The sequence below is a fragment of the Ascaphus truei genome, chromosome 19 (genome assembly GCF_040206685.1).
Source record: "Ascaphus truei isolate aAscTru1 chromosome 19, aAscTru1.hap1, whole genome shotgun sequence".
Classification (NCBI taxonomy): domain Eukaryota; kingdom Metazoa; phylum Chordata; class Amphibia; order Anura; family Ascaphidae; genus Ascaphus; species Ascaphus truei.
Genome location: NC_134501.1, coordinates 4706518 through 4733340, shown reverse-complemented (window position 1 = coordinate 4733340; position 26823 = coordinate 4706518).

Genomic DNA, 26823 nt, shown 5'->3' with positions numbered 1-26823 from the left:
ATAGATTAATACATATTGCTTTATTAATTAAGGTCTCCCAATCATATATATGATGTATGTATATATATATATATATATATATATGGAAGAAAAGAGAAAAAAACAGGCGCACACCTAGTGCATTAAAGTATAACAATAAGTTTATGGAACATTAAAAACAGACAAATGCCCACTCACAAGTGTAACGGTAATATATGCAGTTATGAGATAGGCCCTCATAAGCCAGTGGTAGCATCCAGGTCAGCAATGGTGTCCTCTCCTACACACACGTTGCGCGGTCTCCTTCTACCGGAAGTGACGTCCACCCGGTCTGGTGCCCCGCAAAAGGAAGTCCCTTATTATTGTTATAACATGTTTTATCTTATAGTTACATAGGTTCTATTTTATATTAACCTCCCTTGGCCACCACATAGGTTGTTTTAACACAGTAGGCTACCTACTCACGGTTAGGCAGGTTGTTTTATTAGGCGCTCCTTTATTATCTTTGTTTTGTTCATATATATATATATATATTAATGGGTAAGGAAGCAAACAAACGCCAGCAACATCACCTCGGCGTTGAAATGAAAATGGCAGTGGGTCGGGTATATCACAAGAAGAAATGACCATCGTGGCACAGATATGGTACCTGGCTGGATTCCAAGGGATATCAAAAGACCAAGATGACGACGACCAAAAATAACATGGGAGGATTAAATTAGGAAATGGGTTACAGCAACATGAAGAAGAGATGCTTGTAACCGCAGTACCACACCCAGCACTGGATGGGCAAGGGCTGAACATATATATATATATATACACACACATGATGAAAACATTACTTACGTTATTACATAATGATGCGTAAGTGTTATACGATGCCTGATAACCGTCTGCTGCATAATGGATTTTACCAGGAGGACCATCACAACCCCATGAGGAGTCTCTTGGAGGAACCAAAGTTCTTCATGTAGGGGCCAAGGGGAAACTAGAACACGGAACGTTCTCCTCCGAACCGCAAGCGCCCGGGCAATGAGAAGGCCACAGACTGCCATTTTGAATAGATGTTATCGAGCCCAATGCAAGAAAGGAGTTTAAAGGTCATGCAGATGAACATTTTCAGCATATTATACGATTATTTACCATCAGTGATGCATATGTGGTCGGGTTAAAGAGTAGCGCTGTTTTTTAAATGGAAAATTATACGCTTCCACTCTTTTAGACTTTCTGTAGGTGCACTAAGATGTACTAAGCCCTGCTATGTCAGGGAACATAAAACTGGAACAGACGTTATGTTCCCTGAGTTAGCGCTGAATCCACAACGCTAATTATATGGAAAACAGAAATGGCCGCATTACATCTCATTAGTATAGAGTTAGCATAAAGCTATTGTAGGGTATCATTGCGTTATCTTCCAATAACATGACATTAGGTAGGTCTTGGCATTACTCCTATCCAGACCTGGAATTAGGGCTTTTGTTGGAGTGGGAGAACAGAGAGGGAAATAAGGCTGCGTTATTTAAGTTATGCCAAACTGTGGCATTACACCCTATCTATGTAACGATGCGCGGAACACGCCCTCTGCGGCGTGTTCCTTCCGTACCTGTTTACTTCTGATCGCTGCTCTCTAGCTGCGAGTCAAGATCCTGTGTCTTTAAGGATTCTGAAGCAAACAACGCCATCTTGCTTCCTGGCAAATCCTGCCCTCTTCCTCCTGACAGGAAGTAAGCCTCTATTTGACTTTCTCTTTGCTATTAGTCATTTGCTGCCTGCCCTGGTGCCTGCTAGTACTATCATCACATGCTGTTCCTGCCTGGACCTCCTTGGGACCTTTACTTATCGCCTTTGGATTCCGGAAGACTGGGACAGTCACTCATATACTACTGAGGTTAGTTTACCGTCGGGTAGTGTAGGTACCTGCTTAGTAGGGTTCACCTTGATGTGGTAGCAGGCTTATAATTCCTTGGCCAATGGATTAGACTAAGAACCCTTATGTTATATTTAGTTTCGCTGCACCTTGCTGTTTCTGGCACTATGCCTTTAAGGAGGCTGGACGTCCTCCAAGAAGCAATCCTTGTGGATGTTACCTTGTGCTCTGGACTCTACCTCCCCGGCTCCTTCCATGTTCATGTTCCTAGTTCCATGTTCCTGTTCCATGTTCCTAGTTCCTGGTTCCCATTGCAGACTCCTGTGCTGAAGCGTTGGCTTTCCCCCGCATTGGTGCTTGAGAACGTGCACATTCCCGCTCTGCTGTCAGAGCATGCGCGCACGTGCAGCTGGATCAGTCGTGTCTCTGAGCCAGGCACCGCACCTCCGGAAGCGTCGCACATTATCCTGCGCGCGGCACGGTCACGTGACTACGTGCGCCGATCCCCAGCTGCACGGCAACTTACTCCCTTCGTATCCCCTGAGGCCTCCCCACCTCGCTAACGGACCCTTCCCTTTCCCCGCGCTTGTGTGTAGGAGCACAAGCGTGACAATCTCAGCGTCTGTATGGGAGTATATGACTTAAAGTACATAATGTTAAGTCCCTGTGTTAAACTTAATGGTCTTTACTGAACAGCATTTGATACCATAATGCCTCATTTATATCTCATTACCTCTAACGTCCGTTATAGTTCATGCTATGCTCTTTATGGGAGAAAACATGACTTGGGTTAAAGATGACACATTAAGTAGCCTAAGTCATAGAGCCCAGTAGATCTAGGCCTAAAATGTTAGGAAAATATATGGGGTGGAGAATAAACACATTGGATCTCTCCCTTGCGGTTCTTAGAGCAGGAGGATTTATTGTTTAACAGGTTCAGGATCTGTACAACTACTGTATTTTAATGTCACTAATTGATAATTGTGGCATTACACTCAACTAAAGTCTATAAAACCAATCATATGTGGAATTACCGAAACTCCAATGAAGTGTATGTAATCAGTAATGTAGGAAATTAATGAGGGGTTATTAAGTTCCATAAAACTAGTGATGAGGGGAATGAGGGCGACTCAGTTAAAACCTGTGAGACCAGTGATTTTGGAAGAGAGTGAGAGGTAATTAAGGTCTAAATAACTGGGATGTGGGAATCAGATGAGACTCAATTGAATCCTATAAAAGCAGTGACCGAGTGATGCCCATTAAGTCTAGAAAACTAGTAATATGGGAACTACTACAGTATTTGTGACTCCACTGAGGTCCCCGATCCGGGCGTTGATAGGGGAGGAGGGACGGGCCTAGTGGCGGAGAGGACCTGTCCGATCTTGGGACTAGCCGACTGGAAGTCAGGTACAACTTCTGTGATTGGCCGACCAGGCCCTTTGCCCTCCTAGCCTGCACGGAACCCTTCGTTGCACAGGTGTGCCCCCCTCCCCGCTCAACAGTAGGGTCCACCACCCACCACTGTTGGACAGGCTGCTTGCCCAACACTCACCCTGCTCAACAACCTGGGGCCCATATCAAGACTTCAGACTTGGGCCCTCGGAAAGCTGTTGGTGGACCTGTCCATGATTTGGGGGATGTGGGAGTCTCCACTCCAGCCTATGAAAGCATTGATCCATGATGACCTCAATGTCACTACTAATACTATTGTATAAAATCTATTTATGAAAGGAAGCCACAATCTTGAAAACACTTTGTGTTTTCTGCATACAGAGAACTATATTTTGCATGAATAAACAATACAGTTAAATCTGTAGAGTCTCTTTTTTTTAATATGCTCTAAATTTATGATTGTTATTGAGCGGCTCGGATCATTTATTTTTAAAAGAGAGCGTTAAAAAATATTTGCTCTCATGCCCCGTGAAAGACGGCATAATTAGAAACCATATAATAATTCTAAATGGGTCGGTGTGGATGGTCGTACGGCTTGTTAAAAAGAAAACATGATAACATTGTTCTCCAATGAAAATAATATATGGCACGAAAACATAAATAGAAAAATCTAGAAATATATTAAGATCTATGTGCATACATTGAACATTACCACTATATGAGAAGTATACAGGGAATATATTTCAAAATATTTCAAACATTGTTGACCTTTGTTATAAAATACTGGGCTCAGGGAAATATATTTGCATATATTTAGTAATATATTGTAAATTACTACAGCGGACAGCGTGTATTTTTTCTTAAGATGCAGTGTGATAAGCAAGACATTAAATTATGCCGATCAGACAAAGCAGCAAAATCCCCCACACTTGTTTTTATTTTTTTATTGCACGTTCTATTGGGAAGACATTTTTTTTTGCTTGTGAAAAGCACACGCATTAACCGTCTGATTCATGCGCTGACACATGGCATATCCAAATGTGTTATGGATCTCTCAGGAATAAAAACAACACGGCAAAATCATCACCTGGGGATGTTCATTGAGTGAATATTTTCCAGACATACTCCTTTTATATTTCTATAATAATTTAGTATTATGACAACTTTTTTTTTTTTTTTCCCTAGCCATGCCAGCAGTTTGTCTTTCTGAGCATGGTATTATATTTGTGAGGCTAATAAGAGAGAGGAGGCTAAACAACATGGGGGGAAAAAAAAGTATATATTTTTTCATAATTCCTTTGGGTGCGTGTAACGTGAACACGTATTATTGGCGTAGGAACAATTCTAATAAAAGGTCAAGCAAAACATTACAAGTCGGAATAGCAACGTGAGTCTTTATTCCCAGCTTTATATAAAAGAAACGGAGTAATTTATAGGGAGGCAGACAAGAGAGAGCAAACAGAATATATTTCCTATGCTATCTATACATCCTTTTATTGCAACATAGGTAAATATCAAGTAGATAATATTTTTCATTGGTTACGTGGAATAGAAATGGAGAATGTTGTCATGATTTAATAAGCAAATGTTTCTCACGTTCCCTGTTCTTTGTTGTAAGTTGGAGGTGTATGTGATTTTTTTAATGCACTTGAAGGTAGTTTACCACCAAAAGCTGTATTTTTAATGCCTGGGAACATATAAGACCGTAGCAATTGGGAAGAACATAATAGTTGCAGCATATGAAATTGGAGTTTTATTACTATTAGGCAAAACAATTATATCTACACACAAAAAAGGGCAACCAAACCTTACGCGATATTAAGTGATATTGAAATTGGTAGTAATTTAAATTGTCAATGGTTTAGAAATGCAATGTGGTTTTATTATAAGTCAAATAAATATATTAAGATGTCTAGGATGTACGTTTGCGATAAGCTCCACAATATTAAGTGCAGAAATTAATATGTATATAAATTCTTCTCTATTGAAAGTCTTTTTCTCCTAGTGAAGAATATTATGGTTTTGATATTACGTATCAGCTAGATGTATTTATTTAAATTAATTTCATTCATTGTAAATTAATTTCCCAGTATTGTATACCTGTTTAATGTTATATACATGTTTGATATTTTTTTTTAAATTATTGTATTATATAATACAATTGATAAAATGGTTCCACTGGTAAATGCACCGATGGACTAACATAAAAACCCACTATATATGAATACAGAAATGAACCCTAGGATATAATAGAGAAGGAGGAGCGTGAATCCATGCCCATGGAGAAGCTGGTTAACAATGAAACGCGTAGGCGCCAAGAATCATCCAGGTGAGACGTACAGTACCTGCCTGAAAAGTGACGCGACACTGAGAGGGCACTGAGAGGGCACAGATGCGGGAGTCTATGTTAGAGCCTGGAAAATTGATTTTCGGAAGAAGCGGGCGAATGTTTTGGGCGGATTTGGATCTGCCGCGAATCGGCCGGTTCCGTTGGTCCGCGGATTTCAGCGACTCAATCTCACAAAGGGCGTGTCCAATGGCGGATTGTGTCCAATGGCGGTTGGTTTTCGATAAATCCATGCAGATTAAAACCGGCTGAAGCCGTTTGCGAGTATATTATATGAAGAAGACAACTAATCTTTTCTAAAACGATTCCATACATGAGAATGCCATACAAAACCAGAAAGCAATTGCTGTTTAGTTTAAACACATTGCACTCTTTTTGATTTGCTTTTTTTCTTCCATATACCCCATGGGAGTGGTGCTCCGGGTGCTCGTGTATTAGGCAAAACAAACGTTGTCCGGCTACGGGACACAAAGGGGCTTATCAACTATACTGCAACAGTCCCGATTGCCAATGGGAGTTTCCATGCGATAGTCACAAGTCCCAATTATCACCATTAATGTTTCATGATGAATAACCCCCCAAAGGCGACACAGAGTCTCCACTGTTCTATCCGTATCTGCATCCAAATAACAGACTTTACATTTTTTAATATTTCCTACATTTTATTTACATTTCCTAAACACTGAAGGCTTAAACAAACTCAGGCCCGGCAGTTCATTTGATGCAAAATACTGGAAATAAAAGGAAGTGGAATGATGCAAACACATGAGCCAAGAAACCCCGGCCCTAGTTCCTGCTATAGCCCTCGAATAACCCTCTAGCACGGGGTTTTCCACCTGGGGTTCCACGGCACCTGGGGGTTCCATGAGAGGATGAGAAGGTTCTGTGACCCTGCCCTGGGGTTCTGTGTGGAGGATGAGAAGGTTCTGTGACCCTGCCCTGGGGTTCTGTGTGGAGGATGAGAAGGTTCTGTGACCCTGCCCTGGGGTTCCATGAGAGGATGAGAAGGTTCTGTGACCCTGCCCTGGGGTTCTGTGTGGAGGATGAGAAGGTTCTGTGACCCTGCCCTGGGGTTCTGTGTGGAGGATGAGAAGGTTCTGTGACCCTGCCCTGGGGTTCTGTGTGGAGGATGAGAAGGTTCCGTGGCACCCTGGGGTTCCATGAGAGGATGAGAAGGTTCTGTGACCCTGCCCTGGGGTTCTGTGTGGAGGATGAGAAGGTTCCGTGGCACCCTGGGGTTCCATGAGAGAATGAGAAGGTTCCACGGCCCTGCCTTGGGGTTCTGTGTGGAGGATGAGAAGGTTCCGTGGCACCCTGGGGTTCCATAAGAGAATGAGAAGATTCCACGGCCCTGCCCTGGGGTTCTGTGTGGAGGATGAGAAGGTTCCGTGGTACCCTGGGGTTCCATAAGAGAATGAGAAGATTCCACGGCCCTGCCCTGGGGTTCTGTGAGAGGGTGAGAAGGTTCCGTGGCACCCTGGGGTTCCATAAGAGAATGAGAAGATTCCACGGCCCTGCCCTGGGGTTCTGTGAGAGGGTGAGAAGGGTTCCCGCGGGATTTCCCTGATCTCCCAGAGCAGGGCAGTTGCTAGGGGGTGGGGCAGTGTCGTCTAACATGATTGGCTGCATTACCCAGCAGCAGCCAATCAGGTGAAGGTGCCACCTGCCGGGTGTGGCCAAGCAGAGGAGGAAGCAGAATGGACAGGAGAGAGGTGAGACTGTGTGTCTCTGTCCTATGTGTATTTGTTCTGTGCCGTTTGTGTGTGTTTTCTGTAAGTCCCTGCCTCCCTCTGACTCCAGTGAATCCCTGCCCCCTTTTGAGACTCTGCCCCCTCCGACTCCTCCTGCAGGTCTCCTCTGGGACAGAGATACAAAGTGCAGGTCTCCTCTGGGACAGAGGTACAAAGTGCAGGTCTCCTCTGGGACAGAGATACAAAGTGCAGGTCTCCTCTGGGACAGAGGTACACAAGGCAGGTCTCCTCTGGGACAGAGGTACAAAGTGCAGGTCTCCTCTGGGACAGAGATACAAAGTGCAGGTCTCCTCTGGGACAGAGATACAAAGCGCAGGTCTCCCCTGGGACAGAGATACACTGTGCAGGTCTCCTCTAGGACAGAGATACAAAGTGCAGGTCTCCTATGGGACAGAGATACAAAGTGCAGGTGTCCTCTGGGACAGAGATACAAAGTGCAAGTCTCCGCTGGGAAAGAGATACACAGTGCAGGTCTCCTCTAGGACAGAGATAAAAGTGCAGGTCTCCTCTGGGACAGAGATACAAAGTGCCGGTCTCCTCTGGGACAGAGATACAAAGTGCAGGTCTCCTCTAGGACAGAGATACAAAGTGCAGGTCTCCTCTGGGACAGAGGTACAAAGTGCAGGTCTCCTCTAGGACAGAGAAACAAAGTGCCGGTCTCCTCTGGGACAGAGATAAAAATGCAGGTCTCCTCTGGGACAGAGATACAAAGTGCAGGTCTCCTCTGGGACAGAGATACACAGGGCAGGTCTCCTCTGGGACAGAGATACAAAGTGCAGGTCTCCTCTGGGACAGAGATACACAGTGCAGGTCTCCTCTGGGACAGAGATACAAAGTGCAGGTCTCCTCTGGGACAGAGATACAAAGTGCAGGTCTCCTCTGGGACAGAGATACAAAGTGCCGGTCTCCTCGGGGACAGAGGTACACAAGGCAGGTCTCCTCTGGGACAGAGGTACAAAGTGCAGGTCTCCTCTGGGACAGAGATACAAAGTGTAGGTCTCCTCTGGGACAGAGATACACAGTGCAGGTCTCCTCTGAGACAGAGATACAAAGTGCAGGTCTCCTCTGGGACAGAGATACAAAGTGCAGGTCTCCTCTGGGACAGAGATACACTGTGCAGGTCTCCTCTAGGACAGAGATACAAAGTGCAGGTCTCCTATGGGACAGAGATACAAAGTGCAGGTGTCCTCTGGGACAGAGATACAAAGTGCAAGTCTCCGCTGGGAAAGAGATACACAGTGCAGGTCTCCTCTAGGACAGAGATACAAAGTGCAGGTCTCCTCTGGGACAGAGATACAAAGTGCAGGTCTCCTCTGGGACAGAGGTACAAAGTGCAGGTCTCCTCTAGGACAGAGATACAAAGTGCCGGTCTCCTCTGGGACAGAGATAAAAGTGCAGGTCTCCTCTGGGACAGAGATACAAAGTGCAGGTCTCCTCTGGGACAGAGATACACAGGGCAGGTCTCCTCTGGGACAGAGATACAAAGTGCAGGTCTCCTCTGGGACAGAGATACACAGTGCAGGTCTCCTCTGGGACAGAGGTACAAAGTGCAGGTCTCCTCTAGGACAGAGATACAAAGTGCCGGTCTCCTCTGGGACAGAGATAAAAGTGCAGGTCTCCTCTGGGACAGAGATACAAAGTGCCGGTCTCCTCTGGGACAGAGATACAAAGTGCAGGTCTCCTCTAGGACAGAGATACAAAGTGCAGGTCTCCTCTGGGACAGAGATACAAAGTGCAGGTCTCCTCTGGGACAGAGATACAAAGTGCAGGTCTCCTCTGGGACAGAGATACACAGTGCAGGTCTCCTCTGGGACAGAGATACACAGTGCAGGTCTCCTCTGGGACAGAGGTACAAAGTGCAGGTCTCCTCTAGGACAGAGATACAAAGTGCCGGTCTCCTCTGGGACAGAGATACAAAGTGCAGGTCTCCTCTGGGACAGAGATACACTGTGCAGGTCTCCTCTAGGACAGAGATACAAAGTGCAGGTCTCCTCTGGGACAGAGATACACTGTGCAGGTCTCCTCTAGGACAGAGATACAAAGTGCAGGTCTCCTATGGGACAGAGATACAAAGTGCAGGTGTCCTCTGGGACAGAGGTACAAAGTGTAGGTCTCCTCTGGGACAGAGATACAAAGTGCAGGTGTCCTCTGGGACAGAGGTACAAAGTGTAGGTCTCCTCTGGGACAGAGATACAAAGTGCAGGTCTCCTCTGGGACAGAGATACAAAGTGCAGGTCTCCTCTGGGACAGAGATACAAAGTGCAGGTCTCCTCTGGGACAGAGATACAAAGTGCAGGTCTCCTCTGGGACAGAGATACACAGTGCAGGTCTCCTCTGGGACAGAGATACACAGTGCAGGTCTCCTCTGGGACAGAGGTACAAAGTGCAGGTCTCCTCTAGGACAGAGATACAAAGTGCCGGTCTCCTCTGGGACAGAGATACAAAGTGCAGGTCTCCTCTGGGACAGAGATACACTGTGCGGGTCTCCTCTAGGACAGAGATACAAAGTGCAGGTCTCCTATGGGACAGAGATACAAAGTGCAGGTGTCCTCTGGGACAGAGGTACAAAGTGTAGGTCTCCTCTGGGACAGAGATACAAAGTGCAGGTCTTCTCTGGGACAGAGATACACAGTGCAGGTCTTCTCTGGGACAGAGGTACAAAGTGCAGGTCTCCTCTGGGACATAGGTACAAAGTGCCGGTCTCCTCTGGGACAGAGATACAAAGTGAAGGTCTCCTCTGGGACAGATATACAAAGTGCAGGTCTCCTCTGGGACAGAGATACAAAGTGAAGGTCTCCACTGGGACAGAGATACAAAGTGCCGGTCTCCTCTGGGACAGAGATACAAAGTGCAGGTCTTCTCTAGGACAGAGATACAAAGTGCAGGTCTCCTCTGGGACAGAGATACAAAGTGCCGGTCTCCTCTGGGACAGAGATACAAAGTGCAGGTCTCCTCTGGGACAGAGATACACAGTGCAGGTCTCCTCTGGGACAGAGGTACAAAGTGTTGTTCTCCTCTGGGACAGAGATACAAAGTGCAGGTCTCCTCTGGGACAGAGATACACAGTGCAGGTCTTCTCTGGGAGAGAGGTACAAAGTGCAGGTCTCCTCTGGGACAGAGGTACAAAGTGCCGGTCTCCTCTGGGACAGAGATACAAAGTGAAGGTCTCCTCTGGGACAGAGATACACCGTGCAGGTCTCCTCTGGGACAGAGGTACAAAGTGCAGGTCTCCTCTAGGACAGAGATACAAAGTGAAGGTCTCCTCTGGGACAGAGATACACAGTGCAGGTCTCCTCTAGGACAGAGGTACAAAGTGCAGGTCTCCTCTAGGACAGAGATACAAAGTGAACGACACCTCTAGGACAGAGATACAAAGTGCAGGTCTCCTCTAGGACAGAGGTACACAGTGCAGGTCTCCTCTTGGATAGGGGTTTTTGGGTGGCTCACTATTTCGCTTATGTTGATTTTTTTGCTGTTTAAAGCGATAGGCACAATAAAGCCTTGTTATAATTTCACCTTACAACAGTCTCCATTGTGTACCTCTGCACATGTCCTCCTACATATGGTGTCAGAAATTTGGGATGAGAGGTGGCCTTTGAAGTTTAAAGGGCCGGAGATTGCCTGTGGAATTTTTTGTTGTGCTTTTGCCTGCATACAGTCCTGCAAACAAACCTGAGCAACAAAAACAAAGATTCACCTGCAGCAGAGATCAGAATTAAAGGGATACACACCCAGGCAGGAAACTTACACTGCACTGAAACCTACAAAACCACAGATGGACTCTTTTCCCCAATCCCAAGAGGAGAGAGAGAGAGACTGCTGAAGCAGGTAAACCTTTATTTGCCTATCACAAAGTGTAATATGGTCACTGAAATAGGGGTTTTGCCTTCTAGCCATAGTCAGGGTTCAAGAAGTGAGTCAGCCCTTAAAAAGGGATAGGTGTTTGTTGTTTTCAAAAGTTTCGCTGAAGCAGTGAATACAGGTGGTGACCCACGAGCGGTACTGATTTTGCAAATAAAGGTTGCCACACCACATAGGACTACCAGCTGTGAATGGAGTATATGCAGAAAAGTGTGAAAATTGATACAAGACTGTGCTGAAGCAGGGGAATTTTTAGCAAACAAATGCCAAGTGTAAAATTCCCCTACCGGGGAAAAAGGAATTGCTGAACTGCGTAAAAGGGATTCCAAAGCCAATTGCTGAGTGTTGAGTCACCCTGCCGGGAGTGAAAGAAATATTCCACTGCAAAGAATGTTTTTTTTTTCTGCAAGTAAAAAAGTCTGCCTATGTATCTTGGGAGCAAAACAGACACCCAAAGTGTGAAGTGTGAATGCTATAATACCCAAAGATGAGACTGAAAATTACTGAACTCAAGCAGAAAACCAAATTCTGTTGCTGAAGCGGAGGAAATGCACCTAGCAAGTAAATGGTGTAAAGCAAACAGAAGTTTTTACCTAGCAACTGCACATCCTGTATACCTGATGAGAGAAAATGCGTGCACAGTACTGCTGATATTGTAAAACTTATCCAAGAAAGAAAAGTCTACAGAGATGCCTGTGAGAGCTACGACCTCTACAAGCAAAATATGCCCACCTGTAGGACTACCACAATTGGGGGTTCTAGCAAATACAGTGGCAACAGCTGCAATAGCGCCTCCTGAGATCAGGAAGAAAACTACACCTGAGAGCCCCAAAATGGAGGACATGATGCAGCGTTCCTGTAATGAACCCTACCCCATGGAAGAGTGGCCCTTCCAGTCCAATAAAGAGGAAGACATCTCTTACGGAGAACCCGAACCGAGTCACACCCACAAAGCACCCCAAGAATGGTGGGGGTGCCTGAACTCGGCACGAACAGAAAAGACCGCTCTCTATGATGACGAATATGGTCGACAAGAGAAAGAGCGGGAGCAGCAGATCACCCAATATTTCTGTCAGCTAAAGCAACTGCAAGAAAAGCCTGGCATATATAATGAAGCTGCTAAAGTATCAAATAAAGAAGGAGACTCCAGTATTCCTGATGGGACGGAGTCATCCAAAGCAAAAAAGCGGAAAAAGAAAAAGAAAAGTGGTTCTTCACTTACCGTGGAAGGAACAGACACGTCCGCAGATCCTGTTGAGGAAAAGGGGGACCGAGTTGCCCTGCAGCCTAGAGAAAATTGAGAATACGTCCCGCGGTTAACCGACAATCCAGAGGGCCCAAGGCAGAAGTCGTGTACCCCAAAGAAGTGTCTGTCCGGTGCCAACAGTGAGGAACCCTCAACCAACCATCCCAGGAAAGTGGAGCCGGAACCAGTGAGTGACAATCCCTTGACCAGCCCTGAAGATGCCCTGAAAAATGCATGACTGTGATATGCTCCGTGAACAATTGAAACAAAAGAAAGATGGTTACACAGAGCTACAGAAAAATAACGTGAGGCTACAAAAAGATGTGCTCACAATTTACTGTTTAGCCAGGACAGAATTGGACGATCTCAAGACTGAGCTAAATACTGCAAACGTTACTATTTCCACCATGGATGAAAAGCAAAGACAATCTGATAAAATGATGACTAAGCTGAAGCGGAAGTATGAGGAGGCACTGAAGCAGATGACAGTCTTCCAGCAAGAGGTTCACACTCTTCGCATAGAGCTGAATGCCTCACAACAGGAGGTCAACAGTGTCCGGACAGAGGTGGACGTATCTCAGAAAGAGGTTCAGACACTCCGCAGAGCACTGGATGCCTCACATCATGAGACCAACAGCTGCCGCACAGACCTGGAAGTTTCCAGAAAGGAACTACACAGTCTCACTGAGGAGCTGGACATATCTAAAGAAAAGATTGTCAATCTTAAGACAGATCTCAAAGTCTCTCAGAAGGAGCTTCAGACCCTCAACCTAGAGAAGGAAATCTCACGCCAGGAGACTGTCATTCTCAAAGCAGATGTGCGTAAATGGAAGGAGGACTGCAAGGAGGCCCTGAATAGTACAGAGACTGAAAAAGGAGAAAATTTAAGATTACAAAGAAAAAACTTAAAACTCGAAGAAGAAAATTTTAATTTGACAAACGACGTCAAGGAAAAAAATGAAAAGCTGCACGAGCTTAAAGAAATAAATAGACTTTTGGAAGGTGAGAAGTTTGAAGCAGAGCACCGACTGCAGAACCAACTGCAAGGTCTGCGTACGCACCTCGAGAAGGCCGAGGAGAAGCAGCGAACTCTGCAGGAAGACAATCTGCAGGCTGTTAAAGAAATTCAAGTGCTGCAGGAACGTCTGATTACCCAGTATGTCCCCGCAAAGCAGCATGAGAAACTGAAGGCTACCCTGAGTGTCACCAAAGCAACGCTAAAGGCCAAGCTTAGAACCCAGGTGATGTGGCACAAAAGGGAGCACAAGAAGGTCCAGAAACTGAAACAAGTAACTGTGGCCCAAGCAAAGAAGTTCATAGTGCTTCACAATGCAATAAAAATGTGGAAGCAAGCTCAGAGAAAGCAAAGTACGCAGATAAATTCCCTGAGAAGAGACTTGCAAGACGCACTCAAACAGGTTGAGACTCTGCAGACCAGTAACTTACAGATTCCTCCAATACGGAAAAAGGTATTGGCTCTGCCCAAGCACCAGTATCCCACAGTAACTAATGCCCGTGAGGACAAGGGTACAGTGAGAGTTGGGGACTCCACGCACCTTCAAAACAAGATTACGAAATTTGAGCCACCTAAGAAAGCACTAGCCAAACCTACAGCTGCCTACAGGCAACAAACAGAGGTAGGAATGCAGAATCAAAGCCAGAAGAATCCTTAGCTGAGGAAGCTGAAAAGGTAGGACGTTCTCTGGAAAGGGCGGTGGAGGTGCAACTCAGTCCCAAAGAAGCTGAACTGGCGACTCCGTTGTGTGGAGGAGGTGCAGAAAGACCGCTTCAAAAGCGGAAAACTCTAAGGGCTAGTCCTAACTGCTGTACAACTGTTGCCATACAGTTTGTCTACAAAAAGAGGAGTGCCCGACGCAACGGAAATCTCATGACCGCGCACTCTGTATAAAGACTTTACTTGGAAAAAGTCCTCCTCAAGCACCTTCGAGAGGAGACAAAAATAAATTGGAGAAAGGGCTCCAATCCCAGCGGGACAGAGGGTTCTCTTCCTCCATCCACTCTCATTCAAGTCACAAAGATCTCGAATGAGAGTGGAAGGATGGGCTTTGGCCGTGGTAAGCCCGAGCTTCCCACAAAGAGGGGAGGTATGTAACAGGGGACTTATCCCTGTTCACAAATGTGCCTCTAATCCAGCAGTGTGGTGGTTAGCTGCTGGTAGGCAATTAACTAACACCGCAGAAGTTTCTTGGGTGGCGGTGCAGCTGCCTTTGAAAAATCGTGGGACCAAAATTGCAAGTAAACTGGGTACAAAACGTTTATTTAGCACATAAAAAACAGCAACAGACAAACTCTGACACGTTTCAGCCGCCAAGCGCCTTTGGCGGCTGAAACGCGTCAGAGTTTGTCTGTTGCTGTTTTTTATGTGCTAAATAAACGTTTTGTACCCAGTTTACTTGCAATTTTGGTCCCACGATTTTTCAAAGGCAGCTGCACCGCCACCCAAGAAATTTCTGCATTGTATACCAACCCGGTAGGAGCACGCCCTAGCACCTGGATCTCAAGAGACTTGTGAGTTTCCTTTTTCCTATTTGCACTTTACCCATGGCCTGTGACACCCATACAAAATATACCTTATACAGAGGTTAGTGGGAGTCCACAAAGAGTGGCTTTAAGGGTTACTAGTGGCAAGGATATAACTACATTGTGCTGTATGATTTGGAAACAATTCATTGTTTGTACTGCATGGCTGTTCCCTGTGAGCATTGCACAGGAACGCTGGCTCCTATTCCTTCAAATTAACTAACACCACCTGTCTGATTAGATGGCTTAGAAAAGCCTGTCTTTTGAGACAGGAAGTGAGACTTCTTTGCTCACACCGGAGCTGAACTTGGAGACAGAGCAGAGATTCCTTAGTCCACAACTGGGCTGAACCAAGGAAGGGCAGATGTCTCGAGCGACAAGCTGACCACAAGACAAAGAGGACAAGATTCTAACCTGGAGCCTGACATTTTCTGTGCACACAAGGGTGCGGTTCCAGGAGAGCAGAGAAGCTTCCCCTACAGCAGCCCAGCTAACAGATAAGACTTTTTCGTATAAGACTATTATCTATGTATGTGTATTGATAAATGTCTCCATGATTTGGGGCTGGTAAATAGCTTAGCTAACCAACCCAGTCAGAGAGGGCTGAGCTACATGTATAGATAGTCTCCAAAGCAGAGATAGGGGTTTTTGGTTGGCGCACTATTTTGCTTATGTTGATTTTTTTGCTGTTTAAAGCGATAGGCACAATAAAGCCTTATTATAATTTCACATTACAACAGTCTCCATTGTGTACCTCTGCACATGTCCTCCTACACAGAGGTACAAAGTGCAGGTCTCCTCTGGGACAGAGGTACAAAGTGCATGTCTCCTATGGGACAGAGATACAAAGTTCAGGTCTCCTCTGGGACAGAGATACAATGTGTAGGTCTCCTCTTGGACAGAGATACAAAGTGCAGGTCTCCTCTGGGACAGAGATACACAGTGCAGGTCTCCTCTGGGACAGAGATACAAAGTGCAGGTCTCCTCTGGGAAAGAGATACAAAGTGCAGGTCTCCTCTGGGACAGAGATACACAGGGCAGGTCTCCTCTGGGACAGAGATACAGAGTGCCGGTCTCCTCTGGGACAGAGATACAAAGTGCAGGTCTCCTGTAGGACAGAGATACAAAGTGTAGGTCTCCTCTGGGTCAGTGATACAAAGTGCAGGTTTCCTCTAGGACAGAGATACAAAGTGCAGGTCTCCTCTGGGACAGAGATACACAGTGCAGGTTTCCTCTGGGACAGAGATACACAGTGCAGGTCTCCTCTGGGACAGACATACACAGTGCAGGTCTCCTCTGGGACAGAGATACAAATTGCAGGTCTCCTCTAGGACAGAGATACAAAGTGCAGGTCTCCTCTGGGACAGAGATACAAAGTGCAGGTCTCCTCTGGGACAGAGGTACACAGTGCAGGTCTCCTCTAGGACAGAGGTACACAGTGCAGGTCTCCTCTGGGACAGAGATACACAGTGCAGGTCTCCTCTGGGACAGAGATACACAGTGCAGGTCTCCTCTCGGACAGAGATACAAAGTGCAGGTCTCCTCTGGGACAGGGATACAAATGCAGGTCTCCTCTAGGACAGAGGTACACAGTGCAGGTCTCCTCTCGTACAAAGATACAAAGCAGGTCTCCTCTGGGACAGGGATTCAAAGCGCAGGTCTCCTCTGGGACAGAGATACAAAGTGCAGGTCTCCTCTGGGACAGAGGTACAAAGTGCAGGTCTCCTCTGGGACAGAGATACAGAGTGCAGGTCTCCTCTGGGACAGAGATACAAAGTACATCTCAAATTCATAATGCAATTCTCCATTTAATGTGACAGCCAAGAACAGTGGAAAGACAACGTTTTAGGTCCATATGGACCTTTCATCAGGTACTACACCTTCAAACAGTAAGTCTGGCTACACCTGTAGGATTAAACACATATGCTGACTATATGAAGTAGTATTTTGTATACAGGGAACATGTAGCTTTTTATTTCAATGCACAAGAAGGATTCCAAATGCATTTTTTTGTCAAGAAAATTATTACAATCACAGCCTTGCTATTTTCAGAAAGTTTTCCCAGTGAGAATGGTTAAAGCAGCACTACGGGCTGCATTGTGTTTGACATTTTTTTAATTACAGAATTGAAGCACAGGGTCTCCAGAGCTGAACGGTGTTCTTTTCAGCTCTGGGGACCCCCTGCTTCCAGAGATACTCACCTCCGTAGTTGCTGCCGGTATCTGCAGCCAGGGAACTTCTGTGCCTAACGAAATGGCAGCTTTAAATGCCCCGTGTCACGTGGACCAATAGGAAGCTGTGACATCATTTGTTGCGGTATCCTATTGGCCAGCATGAGTGGGACATTTAAACTACACAGGGATACCGGTTCCTCCTACGGAGGTAAATATCTCGGGAAGCAGGGGGTCCCCGGACTGTAATTAACACAGTTCAGCTCCAGAGACCCCCTGCTATGCTCTGCACCCTGTGGCGATGCTTTCTTTGGTGTTCATAACATTTGCAAATCCCCATGTGTTTTTTTTCTGTAACATCTAATGTTCAGAGTAATGCAACGTCAGGCCAAGAAGTCACAGAAAGATCATACTCAAAACAGAAATGTGTTTTCTGTAACAAAATTATAGGTAAAGGCTATTTTCTTCAAATGTATCCTGCCTGGCTCTGCAGGGTACGAAACACACGCAACAAAATGAGCAGGAACTGTGCAAATTCCCCCTGTACTTTGCCGGATCCCTTATGAGGCGGGTGGAATATTGTTGAGGAAAACTACAGGAATCCCATATCAAATTTTCTACGGCTCGTGTCTTAGCATTGAAAGGGCTTAATGAGAGAGCCCACTTAGCAAGAGATCACCATGAAGATTCCTTCAAGAAAAAGCACTCAACCAAATAACACAGCGGGGTTATGCGTCTCCACTGAGATGGTGAGGCGCGTTTTGAACATGTATCCCTTACTCTCTGTGCTAATGTAGCAAGACGTTCTGGTCCTGTTACCATCTTGGGTTTGGCTGCACAGGGAAATAAGACAAGCTCGGAAGTATTTATAGCACACACATTTTATAATGGTTGTACCCACCTGTGGTGCCACCACATTACTGGGTCAGAAAGCTTGTTTAAGTCAGTTATAGGTTGTAGTTTGATGGGGATATGTATTTGCTCAATTTAGGTGCTTATTCTATATCCTACGACCAATTTGGAAGTGATAAAATAAGCCCTTATTAATATATAAAACGAGAATTCAGGAAAGATGGACATCTTGTCTACAGATGTGTTCAGACTTACGTGGACCAACATGCCCAAATCCGCAACCAGTCCACGACCTCGGAAACACTACATTGTGTGGCCCGGGAGGATCGAAGCGGGACCCCCACATCGATAATGCTATCAGGCCAGCCACTGTCATCGAGCTGAGCATAGGGGTCCCAGAGAGAAGCCGTCTCTCTCTGTGTCTCCCTGAGCAGCTCTGCTTGGCTACTCATTCCGCGCAGGTCTTGGAGACTGTCCGTCTGCCGGCTGATGGCCCAGGAGGATTAACACTCGCACGCCTGTTGCGTTAATCCTCCCGGGACGCTTACTGTTTTCAGGGCTGTGATCGCGCGCAGCTGCAATGCGGTCAGGCGGCCGGGCGTGAACGCAGCACCGAGAACAGTAAGTCCCGACACATGTGCATGTGAGATCTTATTCTATTCACTCCGTGTTCGGTGGTCGTGCATTGTGTAGGGTTGTTGTTATTTTCAGATTTGGGGCAGCCCTGTTTATGGCCCGGTGTGGTTATCTCAGGAAAGAATGTTCTAGGAAATCCAATATGCAGCTTCGAGGGGAGAGGACCGCCCAGTTCCTCAAAGTGACCATTTTAATGATTCATCTCCCCAAATATTAACTAATTAGGAATAGGTTAAACTCTGCAGTGTGGGAGGCACATGTACGATGGAGCCAGCTTTCTCCCAACGTACTGTTACTATCCACAGCACGGTCAGATAATTAGTTACAAACATCTGTCGTTTTTCTCATTTCTTCCTGATTACATTTCCCTTTTCAAAGTATATGTTAATAAAACAGTTTCTGTTTAAAGGAGCATTCCGGAAGTACTTCCCGTGGGGAAGAATTAGGCGGTGCACTGCCGGAAACAATAACGGAGGCTGGATCGCAATATAAAAAATGTTACATTTAAAGGTGCATTCCAAGCATTCATTTTTTTAATAGGTGGGTAACTGATCTGGAGCTAAAGCTCATTAATTTTAGCTGCGGCGACCCCCTGCTTCTCCAGATACTTACCTCCGTAGGGGGTCCCCGATTTGGCTCCAGAGACCACCTGCTTCCTATCTAGGAAATGAAAAAATAACCTTGGTCAGAACGGCGCCTTTAATATTCTATATACATATATATTCTATATACATTCGCTTTCTTTGTTCATGGGACGTAAAGATGGGGCGTAAATATTTCTGAGTAAAGGAAGATGGCTTTGCAGCACATTGAATAGAAGAAGCAGCGGTTCGGGTGGATTCTCCCAAAAATCCCCAGAGACTTTAATGCAGGGGTGGGCAACCGCAGTCCTTAAGGTCCACAAACAGGTCAGGTATTAAGGGTATCCCTGCTTCAGCACGGGTGGCTCAATCAGTCCCAGCCTCAACACAGGTGGCACAATAAGTCACAGCTTCAGCACAGGTGGCTCAATCAGTGGCTCAGTTTTTGATTGAGCCACCTGTGCTGAAGAAAGGATATCCTTCAAACCTGTCCTGTTGGTGGCCCGTGAGGACTGGAGTTGCCCATAATTACTTTACTGGGTATTTTCATCAGAAAATGGCCCGAATGGCCGCTTTGGAGTATATAAAAGGCACCCCTAAGAGTTGTCTGGCACATTGTCCCGCGTTCAAGATTCCTACCTCCCCAATGCCTCCGTTCCAGATGAAGATATATCCCTAATTTCCCGTTTTGACATCCCTGATGGGCACTTAGGCCTATCCAGTGCTCCTCGTAACATTTCACCCGGTGTCAGCGGTGTTAAATAATGCAGCCCGGCATGATTGATGCTTGGTGTGACAGCATAACCACATGCTTAAACAATAACAAATGATACCCTTTAACTTCGTACATTGATCAGTGCCTACAAAATAACGCAATTAGGAGCGAAAAACTTTCGGAAACATTCTCATTCTCTGCATTCTCATATTCGCCGTGACACAGATTGGAGGTCAATAAATACATTATTAATAAATGGGAAGCCCCAAATAATTAGCCCTAAGCTAATTTCCAGAGGAAACAGAAGCAGCCACAATGTCGTTAGTTACCATACTGCGTTGTCGAACATTAGTCACTCATCTTCTCCTTCTCTCTGCCGAAATCACATACTTTGCTTGATGGATAACAAGGATCCAGCCTCGTCATTAATCAGTGCCTCAGTAATAAGGATCATTGGTTCCTTGTTTCCTTCATTGGGAGGCGCCCTCTGCAAGATGAAATATATGTTTGATATCTAATTCATGTCTGGAAATTGAATAAACCATGTTAAAGAAGTAGAACTGATCCTGCGAAATATAGATCTATTTTTTTTTTAAAAACTTCGATTACAACAACGTAACATTATATAAGTTATGGCAGGTAAAAAAAATGATAAAAACCATCCACAAAACAGTGCACAGCTAATAAAATATCACGTGTGTGCACATTCACGTCTCAGACTGGTCTATATCCCCGCCTTAGCATACAGTGCTGACACTGCAGCAAGGGATTCTGGGAAATGACATGCAAATGATCACACACTGCCACTGTTCACTTCAAAACCATTTTAACATGGACCCCTATAAATATTTGCCTGCCGCATTACTCAGTGTTTCAGCAAGCCCTGGGTTAAAGTACTTTGCCAATAAAACCTCACAAACAGCTGTTTCGACTGTGTGTGTCTCCTCAGTGTGAGGCGGGTTATACTGGCTTTGCAATGGGAAGTAGCAATAACGTAACAAAATGTAATACACAGTGTACCGAATGCTGGAATGAACGTTTGGACAGTTTCTTAGTGGTTTTTTTGGCGGGGATTAATGGTGTACGTATTCAAAATGTGTTTTATTTTCCTTATCTTGTTGAATATACTAAAATATTGTACTGTATATTTATTTGCTGCTCATAATTTAGTGGCATTTAGGCCTCAGTGCAGAACAGGAGGAACATTATAATTGTTTTCCAAATGCATTTGACAAGTTTAAATGCCATCTTTCTTGCAAAAGCACAAAAGACGCATACCGTAATTACAGTCAGGAAGACACATGGTTCTAATTTAAAACAAGGAAATTGTGATAGCTAAATGACCAAACACACGTCACCTGTTTTCAGTCATTCCAGCCTGGTGTAATTATTAAAGGATTTCTGTGTGAATTTGCTATAAAACGATTTCATTGTTATCATTTTAGATTTTTGTGTTGCATTTCGAAGTAGAACTTTTTTTTTTAAATGTACTAGTGTACCATGGATCGCAAATGGCTTTTTTGGCACAAAATTGACTCACGGGAATCTCCTTTTAAATCGCGCCGATGTACTAACACAATTTTCAATCTGGGCCGTCAGTGTCAAAAATGATTTTTTTTCGTAGCTGAGAAATAGACTGCGTAGATGTGAAAGGTATACACAAAAATAATGTTCTGTGCGCATACTAAAAGGAGAAAATGCGTCAAAATTGGCCGCCAAGTGCAAATAAAATGTTACAAATCTGGCTATATTGTTGGGGCAGAATTGTAGCATGATTTGATTTTTTTCCCCCGATTACAGGATTGAAGCAGGGAGTCTCCTGAGTTGAACTGCATTATTTTCAGCTTTGGGGCCCCCTGCTTCCAGTGATACTTACGTCGGTAGAGGTGTCGGTATCGGCACCCAGGTAACTTGTGTGATAAATGAAATGGCGGCGTTTAAATGTCCCGCGTCCAGTGGGCCAAAAGGAAGCCGTGACATCATCCCTTATGGCTTCCCATTGGCCGCATGACCGGGACATTTAAACTCCACCCGGATACTGGCACCCACTACCGAGGTAAGTATCGCTGGAAGCAGGGGGTCCCCCGAGCTGTAATCAACACAGTTCATCTCCGGAGACCCCCTGCTTCAATCTGTAATAAAAGAAATGTTTTAAAAAAAAAAAAAATCGCACGTGTCACATGTTTTGCTGCTTTAAGTTGCAAAACAAAAACATATTTGACACAACATGGATATTTCCATATATAGGTTAACAAAATGTATTATGTTCACAGTATGGCTATTAGTAAATATAAAGGATTAATGTAATATTAATACATTTTAAAAATATGCATAATTCTGCTTTAATTTAAATTGTTCAATCCGGAATTCAATGGGACGCAATGCGCTAATATTCATTAAAAAATATGAACTGCGTGCCATCTGTGTCAAGCTTTCATATACACTTTGCACATTTTATGAAGCTTTGTATTACTTTTAAGAACTAAAGATTTGATGCCCAATAAAAATGTGACTATGATCCCAGTAGATAAGCCCCATAATGCTTTAAAACTCGACTCCCCCAAATCGTTCTTCAGCTGTTATTCTGTGTGGACGCTTTTGATGTATCAGAGAGGAGTGAGCAGACAAACACGTCGCAACCAAGTACCGATAAACTCACTGACTACCATAGTAATAAACAAAGGTTCTTATGTGATTGATCAAGACAAGAAAGATAAAGGGGCATCAGGTAATCACATAGAAGGAATGCAATAAAGGTAACAGTGTTACAGCTGCACTTTAAAGATGTATTTTGTCCACAGTCTGCTGTGTACTGTTTACTGCTGGTTTATTAAAAGCATAAAAAGTCAAGCTGTCACCAAACTCAGGACAAGCAACATAAGTTGTGTCATTCATTATCTACAAATTTGGGACAGTCCAACTAAATGTAACCCTATCACTGCCCAAGGGACCTGAAACGCATTCAAGTGAGAGAGTTAAGGCTGTTGGCAATCTTGTAACTCGCTTGATATAATTGAACATTTATTGTGGCTTCTGCCTTTTCCATGTATTTCGTTTTTCATTGGATACGCTCTTACCTGTGTTTCGTTAAATCCATGTGCAAAGGCCCATATACTATGTGTCGTCAATGGGCTTTTCTGGTGCAATATTGGTGCAAGTCCAGCTTAATTTTAATTGCGCCCTTGTACTAACCTCATATTTCTCCATCTGCAACAAAAATGTTTTTTTTTTTGGTGCACGGAAAGGGACTTCCCTTTGCGTACAGATGTAAATGGTATGTACTAAAAAGAATAATCAAAAGTGCGTAAAAATCGTGTGCAAAATTCAACTTGGTGTAAACCCTAAAAACTCTAAATCATGTTAGTGCAGAATTAAGTTCCTCTGTATCAACGCAAAAATTAATTTGACGCAGCGCGTATATTTAATTATACAGGTTAATAAAATTAAATATTTTCACAGTATGGCTATTGTAAATAATATTACACTAATAATAGATATTTACCTAAAACTAGTTATAAAAAAAATTAAATACACATATTTTAATTTAAGTTGTATCAATCAAGAATTCAACATGACGGCTGCATCTTTTCAAACAGCCAATGGTGTCGGATGTATGAAGTCTTCACATGTACAATGTACATATTTTGTAGGTTTGAGTTATTTCTAGTACTGAAATTTGACGCACAAAATGTTTTAAAATAAAATCATCGGCCCCTGAGTATTTCTGTGCTGCAAAACGGGTTGGAGCTTGGAGCCTCACCTGACAGAGAGAAGCGGCTACACAGGATAGTGAATAAAGACCTATTTCTGTTATCTTAATGACAAACTATCCAACTGACAGAAAAGATGGGGATTCCATTCCTTATTAATCATGGAGGTTTCCATCTCTACCATGTAGTAACTAAGGAGGGAGAGGGGAGAAGGTGGTAGGATACCTTTAATTGGACCAACAAGTAGTTACATAGTTACATGATTTGATACGTAGTTGATATGTTACAAGCTTGCGATCCTCTCGGGGTTCTTCATCAGCTAAGGGATTAATACAGAAACACAATATTCTATACAGTGTTTGTAAGAGGGATATCTTCTAGCAATGGATGTTGAGAGGAAGTTGGCAAACTTTATCATACAAAATAATGAGTATTTGATTTGGTTGTACTATTTTTAAGAAGGTAATAATGTCCTTCACCAGAACAATGTAATCCTCCTGGGGCAACCGCTAGTCTCGATCAAAATAGTAAAAAAAAAACAAAGCTTTTCCCCAACCAATCAGCATCAACACGTTTCAAGTATGTTATATATTTGCAGAGATGTCGACTTCCATGGACCACAATCATTGAAATGTTGTGGTTCTAGGAGAAACAAAATGTCGCAGAAGCACTGACTTCTAATTATCACTCACACACCACTGAATCCCGCGAGGCCCGCAAGACAGCAGGAAGCCACAACGGATGATGTAGCGGCTTTCTATTGCATGATTACGGACGCCATGTTTCAAAATCTAGGAAGTAAACTGGCAACTAAAACAGTGTCTTGGGAAACCGGTGTGTTGTCTCCAGAGTAAAAATAGGGAGGTTCGGATCCAGAGGGCCCGCAGGTTTCAATTCTGTAACAAAATAGATATCCTAAATGGGCTTAAAAATCAAAAACATCTTTCTTGAAACGGCAGATTCTGACCTAGGGACCTGATGATGTTCTGTCTGGAAGGAACTGAAATTACCAACATTGTTGCATTGTTTACCTGGTAGCCTAACCCCTTTAGTGCTAGAGGGGTTACGTTTGATTTCTCTTCACAACATAAGAACTGGTACCATTTATTGACCCAATAAATTGTGTAACAATATTAATGAGTTTTGTAACACAACACTCCAAAAAACACAAAAAATAACATGTTTAATTTATCTTAAAAATGTATTTATATAGATTTCTTTTTCCATTTCTTAAAGATTTTAACTTCAACATTTTCAAATTAAACATAATTATTACTCTTTTGTTTTAACAGAAACTAAGGAGTGTTCAAGTATGAAACAAATAAAAAATACCACCTGCGGACACATTTCCACGTCTCAGACAGGTCTGCAACCCTGTCTTTCCCCATCATTACTTAGCATACGGTGCTTCCACTGCATCCAGGAATTCTGGGTAATGACATGCAAATGAGCACAGTGTGTCACTCTTTACATATCCATTTTAACATGGACCCAATAATCGTATGCCTGTCGTATCACATAGCTTTTCCAGCACAGCCTGTGTTACAGAGCCAGTAACCCTACTCACAGACCGCTACTTCGACCTTTCGGATCTCAACCGTGCAAAGTTGATTGCTACCTTATGCAATGTGAAGCTGGTAATTGGGTATAACCAGACATTAAAAAAGTATGAAGGTATGAACACATTCCCAGCTCCAACTTTGAAGCAATACCACCAGTGACCTGTTGGTGGGAGTGTAGGTACACCCAGTATACCCTACAGTGCGAAGATTCTGCACCAGGCTTTGCCTTGACCTTTGTCTGGCTGAATAGCCTTTCATTTATCACTGATCACAAGAGTGGAATGAACATATTTACTTGTGTTTTACTTTCTACTTATAATATCTTGTGGCATGGGAGGAAAATGAAAACAATTGTTCATATGGGAAATTTATGTGCATCTGCTGGCTGTATGATTTCCACAGTTGTACCAACGACACTTAGGGACTGACCAGTATTGCATTTTACATCTGTAGGCTATAAAAAAAAAGTCACTTTTTCATTTGATGAGAAGCACCTCCACCCTGTGCTAGTATATATATATATATATATGTGTGTGTGTGTGTGTGTATATATGTTCAGTAAAGGTAGTCTCCATTAAATAGCTCTGCTTTCAAGTTTTTATTTCAAGTGTCATTTTAAACAAAATACACACACGCAACTTTTCAAATATTGTCCCCGTCTATGTGTAACATTCTATTCCTTTTACTGCATTTAACCATTCGTTATCACGGCTTAGATCTCATAACTGTGCTAATTGCAGGGTGTGCTTCACGCAAGCCAATGTTTCATCAGCCTAAGATTGGGAAATAGCGTCTTATTTTTGCGGTTTTGTGGAGTAACGGTTCCTCCTGACGCGTAAAAAGGCGCATGTAAATTGTGGAGGCAATATACAGCATTGCAAATACTTTCATTTCACGTTAGTTTAAACTGACTCAGAAAAAAAGCAGACTATATTTTGAGAGTCTGAAAACAAATCTATCAAAAAAAAAAAAAAATTAAAAATCTAAAATATTCAAGCATTGTTTTTATAGGGGTATCTAACAGATAATTCATTTCGGCACCTTTCAGCCCCACTACCAAACTCCATACAGGGATTCTGAAATGATTAGTGATTCTGAACAGTGATTTGGATTGGATCCCTGCTTTCCTGCCATATTTCCCTATTTAAAGCTGAATTATTTATTGCTGTTTGAATATAAATACATTTTCCTTTGCTTGTGATTCCAACGCCTTTTTTTATCTACTAAACACCACTGTAAAAATTGGATTGGGGAGGTCTTGCACGTAATATGTGATTAATATTGTTGCTTATCAAGAGAAATCTACTTATCTATCCTCTCCCCAAATCTGCTTTTTAAAAAAAAAAGTTTATCTTATTTAAATTGCACACAGCATAATTATGTTTCTCTTATCCATCCCTCTCAACATACAGATTCAATGCAACCATAGTTTCCCCCAGCATATTTACCTTTGCGTTCATCTCTATACTAATCTGACTTCTTTATGCAAAAAGAAATGAAAGCATATGAGATATTTTACTAATTACATGTATATTTGCATTTTAAATATTCCTTATTATTGCTGGTGACTAAACTTAAACTTTTAAATTATTTATTGCAGTAATAATGAAAG